At 41.9% G+C, this 14049-nt stretch overlaps 1 protein-coding gene across 4 annotated transcripts in view; it reads right to left on the reverse strand.

Annotated features, from left to right (window-relative positions):
* Positions 1–14049, reverse strand: part of bicd1a (bicaudal D homolog 1a) — an 81733-nt gene that overhangs the window by 60379 nt on the left and 7305 nt on the right. The window lies entirely within an intron of this gene.

Here is a 14049-nt window from a genome sequence, read left to right on the forward strand (position 1 = left end):
TTCCACAAGCTTCCCACAATAAGTTGGGTGAATTTTGGCCCATTCCTCCTGACAGAGCTGGTGTAACCGAGTCAGGTTTGTAGGCCTCCTTGCTCGCACACGCTTTTTCAGTTCTGCCCACATATTTTCTACAGGATTGAGGTCAGGGCTTTGTGATGGCCACTCCAATACCTTGACTTTGTTGTCCTTAAGCCATTTTGCCACAACTTTGGAAGTATGCTTGGGGTCATTGTCCATTTGTCCACTGCACTGAACTCAACCCTACTCTATTCTGCTGTGCTACATTGTACTGCACTCTACTGTGCTCTGCTGTGTTGCGCTGTGATGTCCAAAGTTGTGAAACATGAGGAACTGGACTTTTCATTTTTGTAAATGTTTCAGTGAAAATTGTTAAAAGTGGTCCTTGTGCATAGCTGTATGGTTTATAAAAATTTGAAATCAATGTTTTTTGTTTGGCATACATTTTAAAGTGAAAAAATGTGGTCAATATTCTGTCACTGTGAAATTGCCCAGCACAAACAGCTGTAGGGCTCTATAACCAGTACAGAATCATACCGGCACAGGAGTCCAGTTCCTTTTCCAGAATAATTTCACTGCAGCAAGTAAGCTAGTCTCCTGGAAGCACCCCCGGCATGCTCCCATGGGCCAGCATTAGATCTTGACTTACTCATGCGAGAATCACAAGGGAGGACACAAAAATCACAGATATATTAATATACAAATACACTAAATATAACGTTAAACTTTAATAGGCCCCGCTGACAACATGATGACCAGACTGATTTGCTTTATCTGATGAAGGTCAAAGTTGATCAAACCCTCACAGAAAAATGTACCTTGTTCAGATAAGATGAAATGCCCCTTTTCAAATTTTCTTCACTTGCTCAATTTGTTCAACTTTATATGGTCTAAAGGGTAAGTAAGCTTTCTAACCCACGTGCATCAGTTATCACATTTATTCCCTATTTTTAAATGCCAAGTCATTATCTCTCCATCTGCAGGCCCCACGTCTCCTACTATTGTGTATGGTGCCTGTGGCCCACTCCCCTCTCCAGAGTCAACACTGTCACAATGTCCACACTGCAACAAAGACCTGACAAAACCCATCAAGATCCCTTTTTGTGGAGCATGACCGGTCAATTCCATCATCCACCCATCTGTATACAGTCATCACACACACACACGCACACGCACACACACACACACACACACACACACACACACACACACACACACACACACAACCACACACGCCCATGTCACGTCCCTCTCCCTTCATATTATTTCCACAGTCCAATCACCCAACCCCCCCGCACAGTCAATCCAAACGCCACAGGCCGAACACAAGGGCAGACAGTATATTATCTGTATACTTATTTTATGCTAAACCCTGGCCACTTCTGATGAGATTACAGGTCCTCCACTATACCTCCATTAAACTACAAGGTGGCAGCTTGAGCACACACTTCCTACCGAGCTCTGCATAGCAACTTTTGAAAGATAATGAAAAGTGTATTATTTTGAACTACCAAATTAATACTTTGATTGCTAAAAACACCAGGTTATTGATGATTTAAGATGATATTCTCCAAAATGTCACAGCGTGCTGACAAAAAGAAAAATCTTATGGCTACCTCCTCAGCTAGCAATGCTGTGCCATCATCCAATGTTGTTACACAGGAGGCAAATGCTTTGATTGACAACTGCCACAACTATACTGGTCTGACAGACTCTATGACACTTACCGTGTCAGACGAGGATTTTCCTTCTTTGCCTATAACCCCAAGCAAACCTCTAGCTTCCAAGAAAGGCATGTTTGATCTGGGCCCCGATGCTGCTGCCAATAATGATGTTATCGCCACTCTTTCCAGGCTCATCAATACAAGGTCCGATGCCATAGGGTAAATGGCAGTCAACAACGCAATGAAGATTGAGAGCTTAAAAAAAAACAGTTGACTTCGCATACACGGAAATCAAGGATGTTAAGGTCACCCACATTGAAAAGCGTGTCGAAAAGGAGGAGGGAAAGATGAACTTCTGCCATAGAACAATCGCGGAACTCGAAAGCTACTCAAGACGGTGGAATCTGAGACTGTATAGAGTTCCCGAGGCAGATGGGGAGAATGTGCGGCAAATGTGCGACTGTCATAGACTGTGCCTGGTGGCCAACATAAGTCTACCTACAGTAAATAGCTACCTCTGATGTGAGCAGATCCCACTCCCGGCTCTAAGGTGATTCAACTTTCGTTCTAACTGCACAAAACTACTGGAGCAATGGATATTTACTATTTTATTTGTTCTCTAACTTATGATATTTTTACCTGCAGTATAGGCAGTGAGCAAGCTCTTTGTTGTTACTTGTTCTGACAGTTATCTTTGTTACGCTAAACTATTCTCACTCAATAATGTATATCTACAGTATATGGTTTCTTTTCATTCTTACTTGATTTGTGAATGTTGTTTAGCTCATTAGTACTTTCTGTTCTATATTTCACTTTGTCGTTGTCTATAGTTTCACTCTATGCTAGCCGGTTAAGAAATAATGTAAAGCGCAAAGCCTTGTTTTTTTTATTTCCAAACACCTTAAAAGAGTTTTTTTTCAAGAGTCTCATTCAGTTTCTACCGATGTCAACTTCTGGAGATCTCAGTGGGGAAATGATGTATGGCTCTCTCATGGTTCTGAACACTCTGCTGGAGTTATCACTCTAAAGAATAATTTCAATTGAAGTATTTTGCACTCTGACTGTGACCCCTTTGGTCACTTTCTTTGTCTTGTTATCAACTGTAACAATAACATTATTATTATTACCAACATTTATAGGTACAATTCCAAACTTAAAAATGATCAGTTACTTGAATCTTTGGAAAAGCATATTCTCCATTGGCTAACCAAGTTCCCTAAGTTCTAAACAAGTTCCCTAATTTCCCTACTTTTTTTCACCTTTCTTTAACCATGTAGACTAGTTGACAACAAGTTCTCATTTCCAACTGCGACCTGGCCAAGAAAAGGCAAATGAGTGCGACACAAACAACAGCACAGTCCTCTGACAAATCAACTGTATATTTCGGTGTTCCTCAAGGTTCTGTTTTAGGACCACTATTGTTTTCACTATATATTTTACCTCTTGGGGATGTTATTCAAAAACATAATGTAAACTTTCACTGCTATGCGGATGACACACAGCTGTACATTTCAATGAAACATGGTGAAGCCCCAAAATTGCCCTCGCTAGAAGCATGTGTATCAGACATAAGGAAGTGGATGGCTGCAAACTTTCTACTATTAAACTCGGACAAAACAGAGATGCTTGTTCTAGGTCCCAAGAAACAAAGATCTTCTGTTGAATCTGACAATTAATCTTAATGGTTGTACAGTCGTCTCAAATAAAACTGTGAAGGACCTCGGCGTTACTCTGGACCCTGATCTCTCTTTTGAAGAACATATCAAGACCATCTCGAGGACAGCTTTTTTCCATCTACGTAACATTGCAAAAATCAGAAACTTTCTGTCCAAAAATGATGCAGAAAAATTAATCCATGCTTTTGTCACTTCTAGGTTAGACTACTGCAATGCTCTATTTTCCGGCTACCCGGATAAAGCACTAAATAAACTTCAGTTAGTGCTAAATACGGCTGCTAGAATCCTGACTAGAACCAAAGAATTTGATCATATTACTCCAGTGCTAGCCTCTCTACACTGGCTTCCTGTCAAAGCAAGGGCTGATTTCAAGGTTTTACTGCTAACCTACAAAGCATTACATGGGCTTGCTCCTACCTACCTCTCTGATTTGGTCCTGCTGTACATACCTACACGTACGCTACGGTCACAAGACGCAGGCCTCCTAATTGTCCCTAGAATTTCTAAGCAAACAGCTGGAGACAGGGCTTTCTCCTATAGAGCTCCATTTTAATAGAACGGTCTGCCTACCCATGTCAGAGACGCAAACTCGGTCTCAACCTTTAAGTCTTTACTGAAGACTCATCTCTTCAGTGGGTCATATGATTGAGTGTAGTCTGGCCCAGGAGTGGGAAGGTGAACGGAAAGGCTCTGGAGCAACGAACCGCCCTTGCTGTCTCTGCCTGGCCAGTTCCCCTCTTTCCACTGGGATTCTCTGCCTCTAACCCTGTTACGGGGGCTGAGTCACTGGCTTGCTGGGGCTCTCTCATGCCGTCCCTGGGGGGGGGTGCGTCACCTGGGTGGGTTGATTCACTGTTGTGGTCGGCCTGTCTGGGTTGGCGCCCCCCTTGGGTTGTACCGTGGCGGAGATCTTTGTGGGCTATACTCGGCCTTGTCTCAGGATGGTAAGTTGGTGGTTGAAGATATCCCTCTAGTGGTGTGGGGGCTGTGCTTTGGCAAAGTGGGTGGGGTTATATCCATCCTGTTTGGCCCTGTCCGGGGGTGTCCTCGGATGGGGCCACAGTGTCTCCTGACCCCTCCTGTCTCAGCCTCCAGTATTTATGCTGCAGTAGTTTATGTGTCGGGGGGCTAGGGTCAGTTTGTTATATCTGGAGTACTGCTCCTGTCCTATTCGGTGTCCTGTGTGAATCTAAGTGTGCGTTCTCTAATTCTCTCGTTCTCTCTTTCTTTCTCTCTCTCGGAGGACCTGAGCCCTAGGACCATGCCCCAGGACTATCTGACATGATGACTCCTTGCTGTCCCCAGTCCACCTGGCCATGCTGCTGCTCCAGTTTCAACTGGCCTGGGCCCTAGGACCATGTCCCAGGACTACCTGACATGATGACTCCTTGCTGTCCCCAGGCCACCTGGCCATGCTGCTGCTCCAGTTTCAACTGTTCTGCCTTACTATTATTCAACCATGCTGGTCATTTATGAACATTTGAACATCTTGGCCACGTTCTGTTATAATCTCCACCCGGCACAGCCAGAAGAGGACTGGCCACCCCACATATGCTCTCTCTAATTTTCTCTTTCTTTCTCTCTCTCGGAGGACCTGAGCCCTAGGACCGTGCCCCAGGACTACCTGACATGATGGCTCCTTGCTGTCCCCAGTCCACCTGACTGTGCTGCTGCTCCAGTTTCAACTGTTCTGCCTTATTATTATTCGACCATGCTGGTCATTTATGAACATTTGAACATCTTGGTCATGTTCTGTTATAATCTCTACCCGGCACAGCCAGAAGAGGACTGGCCACCCCACATAGCCCGGTTCCTCTCTAGGTTTCTTCCTAGGTTTTGGCCTTTCTAGGGAGTTTTTCCTAGCCACTGTGCGTTTTACACCTGCATTGTTTGCTGTTTGGGGTTTTAGGCTGAGTTTCTGTACAGCACTTTGAGATATCAGCTGATGTACGAAGGGCTATATAAATACATTTGATTTGATTTGATTTGAGTTACACATGGAATAAACCAACATACAGTCAATACTACAATATAAAAAGTATATGTACAGTGTGTGCAAATGAGGGAGGATAAGGGAGGTAAGGCAATAAATAGGCCATAGTGGCAAAATAATTACACTGGAGAAACACTGGAGTGATAGATGTGCAGAAGATGAGTGTGCAAGTAGATATTGGGGTGCAAAGGAGCAAAATAAATCAAATCAATAACATTATGGGGATGAGGTAGTTGGATGGGCTATGTACAGGTGGAGTGATCTGTGAGCTGCTCTGAGAGCTGGTGCTTAAAGTTAGTGAGGGAGATATTAGTCTCCAGCTTCAGTGATTTTTTTGCAGTTTGTTCCAGTAATTGGCAGCAGAGAACTGGAAGGAAAGGCGGCCGAAGGAGGAATTGTCTTTTGGGGTGACCAGTGAAATGTACCTGCTGGAGTGTGTGCTATAGGTGTGTGCTGCTATGGTGACCAGTGAGCTGAGATAAGGCGGGGCTTTACCTAGCAAATACTTATAGATGACCTGGAGCCAGTGGGTTTGGTGACGAATATGAAGTGAGGGCCAGCCAACGAGAGCATACAGGTCGCAGTGGTGGGTAGTATTGGGGCTTTGGTGACAAAACGGATGGCACTGTGATAGACTGCATCCAATTCGCTGAGTAGAGTGTTGGAGGATATTTTGTAAATGTAAATCTCCAAAGTCAAGGATCGGTAGGATAGTCAGTTTTATGAGGGTATGTTTGGCAGCATGAGTGAAGGATACGTTGATGTGAAATAGGAAGCCGATTCTAGATTTAATTTTGGAGATGCTTAATGTGAGTCTGGAAGGAGAGTTTACAGTCTAACCAGACAACTAGGTAGTTGTCTACATATTCTAAGTCAGAACCATCCAGAGTAGTGATGCTGGACGGCGGGCCGGTTTGGGCAGCGTTCGGTTGAAGAGCACGCATTTAGTTTTACTTTCATTTAAGAGCAGTTGGAGGCCATGGAAGGAGAGTTGTATGGCATTGAAGCTTGTCTGGGGGTTGGGTAACTTCTTGGTGACATGGGGCAGTATTTTCACGTCCGGATGAAATGCACGCCCAAATTCAACTGCCTGCTACTCATCCCCAGAAGATAAGATATGCATATTATTAGTAGATTTGGACAGAAAACACTCTGAAGTTTCGAAAACTGTTTTGAATCATGTCTGTGAGTATAACAGAACTTATTTAGCAGGCGAAACCCCGAGGACAAACCATTCAGATTTTTTTTGAGGTCACTCTTTTCAATAAGTTTTCATTGGGAATCCAGATTTCTAAGGGACCTTCTTGCAGTTCCTACCGCTTCCACTGGATGTCAACAGTTCTTAGAAATTGGTTGAGGTTTTCCCTTTGTGTAATGAAGACGTATGGTCATCTTGAACGAGGGTCACTTGAAGTGTACTGTTAGATAGAGGCGCATGACCAGAAAGCTAGCTACAGTTTGTTTTCCTCCTGTATTGAACACAGATCATCCCGTCTTGAATTTTATTGATTATTTACGTTAAAAAATAACTAAAGTTGTATTACAAAAGTAGTTTGAAATGTTTTGGCAAAGTTTACAGGTAACTTTTGAGATATTTTGAAGTCACATTGCGCGGTTGGAACCAGAGTTTTTCTGGATCAAACGCGCCAAATAAATGGACATTTTGGATATATATCGACGGAATTAATCGAACAAAAGGACCATTTGTGATGTTTATGGGACATATTGGAGTGCCAACAACAGAAGCTTGTCAAAGGTAAGGAATTAATTATATTTTTATTTCTTGAAAGGTTGAGTATTGCTTTCTAAAACTGAAGATATCTCCAGACTTCCTTATGCAGCCCAGTCCCTACATCTTGACAACAAAATATGTAAAGCGGTTGACCAGCTGCTTTTCAACGTCATCTGGAAAAAACACATTATATAAGGAAATCTGTCATTATGAACACATGAATATGGTGGACTAATGTTTTTGATTTTTCTACTTTGAATAATACCTTTTAAGATAAATTGGGCTAAATATTTCTTAAAGAATCCAACATCAATTTGTAATTTCATCCCTCATTAGATCTTCCCCCATTTTGGTGGCTTCAATTTTATGTTACTTTGTAACTATAACATTGATAAGATTCCTACAAAATGATCTGCTTCTCATAGACAGGTATTCTTAGCGTGTCATTAATATATAAACATCGTTTCCCCCCGCATAGGTATTTCATTTGGAATAATAAGGATATTTTGTATAGAAACAAGTTTTTATTTTTAAAGAACTGTTTCAATAATCATATCCTGCCGGTCAGTCAACTTTTTAATGCAGAAGGATTGTTACTCAATTATGAGGAATTTTTATCTCTACAATATCCCTGTTACACCTAGAGAGTTTACCATAGTCTTTGATGCTATTCCATCTGGAACTCTCATGTTGTTCAGAGGTGTAACCAGACCTCACCTTCTTGATCAACGCTGGCTTAATACAGTTGACTCACAAATAGGAAAAATGTGGTTCTCCTTGCTCCCTCAGAACAACAGATGTATACGTGCGGGGATATTGTTTCCATTCCTTATGTCACAATTTACTGGATTATATTTGTCAATAATATCTGTTGGGAAAAAAGTCTGGTTATTACCACACAAATACCTGCTTTTTAACAAAGTCAGAGATCTCTTTCAGAATGATCCATAAGTATTACCTTGCGAATCATTACCAGAAGAAACTCCAAAAAGACATTAACATTAATTGTACTTTTTGTGTTGAGCATCCAGAAACAGTTTTGCATTTATTTTGGCATTGTCTACATGTAAAAAAAAAATGATGGAAAGATATTCATAGTTTTGTAATTGTTCATATTCTTGATGACTTTTTTTTTTATGGGAGAATGTGCTGCTCGGTTTCCTTAACCATAATAAGAATAATTGACAAATTGACAAACGACAAAATGTAATATTCATAAATGTAAATTCACTAATACAAAATTATTCTGTGTTTTCTATAAGGAATTTGAGCAATACTGTAACGGTTCTCTTGTGGTGAAGGAGAGTCGGACCAAAATGCAGCGTGTAGATTGCGTTCCATGTTTAATAAACAAACGTAAAACACAAATCAATTACAAACACTACAAAACAAAGAACGTAACGAAAACCGAAACAGCCTATACTTGTGTAAACTAACACAGAGACAGGAACAAGGACACTAAGGACAATCACCAACAAAACCCAACACCAAACAGGCTACCTAAATATGGTTCCCAATCAGAGACAATGACGAACACCTGCCTCTGATTGAGAACCATATCAGGCCAAACATAGAACTAGACAAACTAGACATGTAACATAGAATGCCCACTCAGCTCACACCCTGACCAACCAAAACATAGAAACATACAAAGCAAACTATGGTCAGGGTGTGACAAATACATTAAGACCATTCAACATTCTTCTAATAAGAACGCTGTTAAAACAATCAATATGTGTTTCTTTTAAGGTCTTTGTATAGTCTGTAATTTGTTGTACCCCCAATCATATGTTGTCATTGTTTGTTTGAATACTTCTTGTATGTATGTATACTGGTCTTTCTGCAATAAAAAAATAATAACTACAAGGCAATGAGACCTCCAAGCCCTGGATCAACCTACAGCATGTGACTTCCATACTGAATTCTGGCTCAGATGATCCCTTTGTCAGACAGGCACCAGACAAAGGGAGGCTGAAACACAATTACTACATGATCTTGTTTCATCACGTCATGCATTGGTGGCTTTCAGTCAATAGCTGTTGCCAACCATTTTGAAGAAATCGCATTAAATCGCTGGTTGAGTTTTATGAACTATGAGTGCATGTTTCTCCCCATACCAGTATTAGTCACATTTTTGTCATTTGAATAATGATTTAGTCTAGTTATTGTAAAAAAGACAAAAACATTGGGCCATTTTTGTTAACTAAGTACCATTACATTTTAGTCACATCACATTTGTATTTCCTCATTAACATATAATACATTAACATATAGTACATGTAAATGTCTGACTTCTATGTGTTGTCCTACAAACAGATTTTTCTGCACAACATCCTTTCGCATGATTCTCTTCCCAACAGCCAACTTGGCAGAAGAACACATTGCTCTGCAGCAGATTTAAAATCACGCCCCTTGACATTGTGTAGCTATATTGTAAATCAAAGTTCTGTCATAAGTACAGATCTGATGCAGCAAACTAACTAGCTAGCATTATCAATCTGTTATTACCTGTGTGTGTGTGTGTGTGTGTGTGTGTGTGTGTGTGTGTGTGTGTGTGTGTGTGTGTGTGTGTGTGTGTGTGTGTGTGTGTGTGTATATATTGGTAGCATTTTTTCCCGTCAACTTGTGGGTGCAAACGCTGACTTCTCCAGTGGAAACGTTACATTTATTCTTGTTTTAATCGACATAAGTAAAGTGTCTTCAAACATCGCCCCTTTTTCTACTGGGAGATTTTACCACTGGGAGAGTAGCCATGGCGTGTGCCTTATTTACATACATTATTTGTAGCTGCCTGATGGAAAACGGTTGACGGGCAGAGAAGAGAGTTGACTCGTGAATGACCTGGGCAATGGTATTTATTTTACACCAATAACAGCATTGCAACACTGCAATGAGAAAGCCTTTACAATTCTGCTAATATCATGCATGCTTTTGATTGGACCAAACTAATATGACTGAATAGCTCTCAACATGTCCAAAAACCTTTGACTAGTCAGATCTTAGTTACAGAGAAAATGTTGTCACGTATCGTTTTCGTCAAACAAAATATTTTTTTTTTGTTAACTCATAGTTTTTTCTGGGTCTATTTAGTCAGTTATCATCTAGTCAATTGCCACTGAAAAATAGGTGTTTGAAATTAACACTGCCACATACTGCACATCATTAATTAATCAGCCCAACACAATGCATCTCAGGTATAAAATCAATGCATATTTCTCCCCCTTCCTCTCTCCAGGGGGGCAACTGACCTAAGGAAGGAAGGAGTTGCACGAGAGAGGTGAGAGACTTAGCAGGGGGGAGGGGGTATCCTCATGTATCAATTCTGGAGGAGGAGGAGAGCAGGGTAATAAAGCCTGTAATGCATCTCTCCTTTCTCTCCTCACAGAAAAGGCTGCCACATGTCCTCTGTTGGGACAGTGGGGAAGCTGTCCTCTACCCCACTCCTTTTTTAATCACTTATTCAACTGCAGTAGGCAGATTCAGCACAGCAAAGTAGGGTTAAGTATACTTCTCCATTATGCAGGACTCTTTTTCTTTTCACCCATTCACTAACTTTTCAATTCTCTATCCACCTGCCACAACCTGCATTTGAACTCTCAAACTGAGAGCACATTCAGTCAGATCTTCACTTAGCGAACAATCTGGATTCACCCATGTTGATCAACCAGACTTTGAAGACTGTACAGTTGAGTGGAGACAAGGGGTTATACAAGTCCACGGTAAATTATGAAGAAAATATCTTGCTCTCTGAAGTCCAGCTCCAGCCTGCTAACTAATGTGACTTTGAGCTGGTCTTCCTATGGGCTCTATAATTCATTTTGTGAAAGGCACAGTCAAGGACCATGCAGTTCCAACACACTCAAACTACAGGCCCAGAGAGCCTGGCTGTCTAAGAACATAACTACAGTATGTACAGAAATGGTTACTATGCCCACCACCAAGCGCAACCATGAATCATCTATGTTTAACATGGCATTCTGCTCCTCAGCTTCACACCTGAACTATTCTAGAAAAATCTCTCCTCCCTACAATAGTAAAAGGAGTCATATTTTTGCCTCAGACATCAGTTCTTACCATTGAAGCCTTAGATTTACAGTAACTCCTTATCTAAGGAAGACCATGCTTAGCAATCTTTTATGGAGAAATGCGTCTTAAGTTGGGCTTTACTCTTATCATTGAATCGTACACTCCTCTGAAATATTAGAGCGTATGCATGGCAAACAAGGTGACTTCTGAGACACTGCGTTCGCAAAACAGTGTGCTCTTCAAATCCTTGACGGGAATGAGTTGTGGCACATGGAACCTCTGACATTTCTCAGCTATTAAAGCCTTGAAAACATACTGTATTGTGACCTGCTAGGGCTGTGCTCCTCAGACATCAGCCACACGTCAGACCTGAACGTGTGTGACAGCATAGAGACAAAACGATGGGTTCCATCCTACATGTGACAGTGTCTAGGAATAGGGAGCCGTCGATGCCTAACAATCTGTTTCAAAAGCTTTTCTTAATTGAAGCCTGTGTATGTGATCTGCTCTACTGTACTGTCAAGTATATCTGTAGATGATTCTTGGCCCGGTTGACTTGCTGACAGAGTAATCATATCCATATGAGCACACATCCCTGGCTGTACAGCTCTTAATAATATGCTGTTGTAATGTTGTTTTCTTCCCTCCACTAGTTCTCTCTGATAGGTCGATCCTCTACCCAGAGACTGCAGTAAGGAGACAGAACTGGAGAGTAATATGGGCACCGTCACTGTGGAGAGGAATCCATCTGCAGCCCTGGAGACTGGCCTGTCACTAAAACACTGGCCAGTGGGTAAAATATTGACAACCCACAACCTACAACCCATATACTGTATAGTTACTGGGGAGTCACCCATAAGAGTAATGCTAGAGGCTTCCTGGCTGATTTGAGTGTAACAAGCACATATAGTAAAACAGCCTATTTCTGCTCTGTCCTTCAAGTACAGAACAACAACCATTAAGCAGCTGTCTGTGGAGAGCACTAAAATATATCTAAATTATAATCATAAATATACAGTAGGCTACTGACATTGAGACTTAAGGTTCCACAACGTGAGCCCTGTGTTGGTTTGGTCTTCCCAAAGACATAGTCATTAGTGTTTTTATGGCATTACCATAATGTCAAAACCAACGCGTCATTACCGACGTGTCATTAGCGACATCATGTTAGCCGATGTCATTCCCCAGGTGTGGGTTCACTCTTGAGTCATGCTGATTGTCCATAGGAATGTGTCAATGTGTGGAATGCAACAGCAGCTCTCTAGCACAGTGGGGGCTGGTGAGGCTGAGCCCTCTGCTCTGACTGACCTACTCTCTGAGACAGACACATCACTATAGGGCCCCCTCCATGCTAAGGCCCTGCCAACTCAGGACAGCTCAAATCTGGCCAGGGCCCCCAACCAAGCCAGAATGCTGTGGTCACTGTGCATACGTGTGCAGGGACCGCAAGGCTAAGTCAACACAGGCTATTGTTACACAACCGTGCTTGGATCAGAATAAACATCAACAATGATGGACACATATGGAAAGTCAAAAACAAACACAAGTCATTATTCCATGTCTAAATCAATAAGCAGACTTTACATCTACTTCTTGTTAATGGATGGACCACAGCACAGTTTTTTGTAACCTTTATTTAACTAGGCAAGTCAGTTAAGAACTAAGTCTGTGTGGAGCAGAGCTTTAGAGACACCGAGTGATGCTTTAACAACAGTGGAAAAACCCAGCCTAATGCACTGTGAGTTTTGCATTTTTCATCCGGGCTCATCCTCATTAAAATGACTCCACACCTGCCCCTGACAAACAGGAAATTAACTTTGTCAGGGTCAAAACTATACCGCAACTGTTCTCCAAAGGAAATAAAAATGTAAAATAAAGAAGGAGGAATGAACGTGTAACGTACAATTCCAATAGTGATGATCTATTCCATCAGGATAAACAATAGCTGTGGGATTGCAACTGCCCGCCACTCCATCCAGCAAGCAATTCCAATTTCCATTTGCAGTTCCCTGCATGTTAAGGACAGGCACAGACAATTCAGAGGAAAAGGAAGGTGAGAGTGTTATTATTGGTACGACGGGCTCCTCGCGCTCCATTTCTCTGTTTAATATTCATAGAAAGACATGAGAGAGAGGAGGGAAACAGCACAGGTTATCCTCCTGTGATGTTATATCACCTCCAGTGTTGATGTGTCCTCTGTTAGGCTATACCGTAGACTCTGAGACAGCCAGGCAGGGATACAAAAAAAACACTTGCTGCTGCTACTACTACATGGTAGGGAGGGACCAGCAGGGACAGAGGCCCATGTGGAACTATGTGCACAAACTAAAAGTCTATACTGAAAAAGTAGTAAAACGGCCTTCAAGAATATCATTAAAGTACAATTCGACAAGATGCCAGTGGTATTTATCAGTCAGCAAGTAGGCAGAAAAACAGAGTTCCACACAGGTCTAGATACAGAATGAGATATAGTGTGTGGGAGCCTAGCCAGGGCAGAGGCACAGCAGAGGATGACTCAGATTAAGCAGTGTAGCAGTGGAGGCGGAGGGATACAGCTGAAAATGGGCATTGCTATCTTACACAGTGAGGATTTAGGATATGGAGCTGGTGTACATCAGACAGTGTTGTCAGGGTGTGTCTGGTGAACTACTTCCCATGTCTCTAATCAATCACTGTGGATCATTCTTCCCTCTCTCTCTCTCTCTCTCTCTCTCTCTCTCTCTCTTCCTCTCTCCATCTTCCTCTGTTGCTCTGCCTCGTCATCCCACACATCATCACTCGATAAAGGATCCATAACAAACTGAGGTCAGTTGAGAGCTGGTGGAGAGCTGCTAGGCATTGGTATGTCTCTTTATTTCACTCAGATGAAAGAGTGGCATAAACACAAACACACTCATATAGTACAAACATCAGACAGTATACTACAAAAAAATGCTTTGA

The sequence above is a fragment of the Oncorhynchus keta genome, chromosome 22, assembly GCF_023373465.1.
Source record: "Oncorhynchus keta strain PuntledgeMale-10-30-2019 chromosome 22, Oket_V2, whole genome shotgun sequence".
Classification (NCBI taxonomy): Eukaryota; Metazoa; Chordata; class Actinopteri; order Salmoniformes; family Salmonidae; genus Oncorhynchus; species Oncorhynchus keta.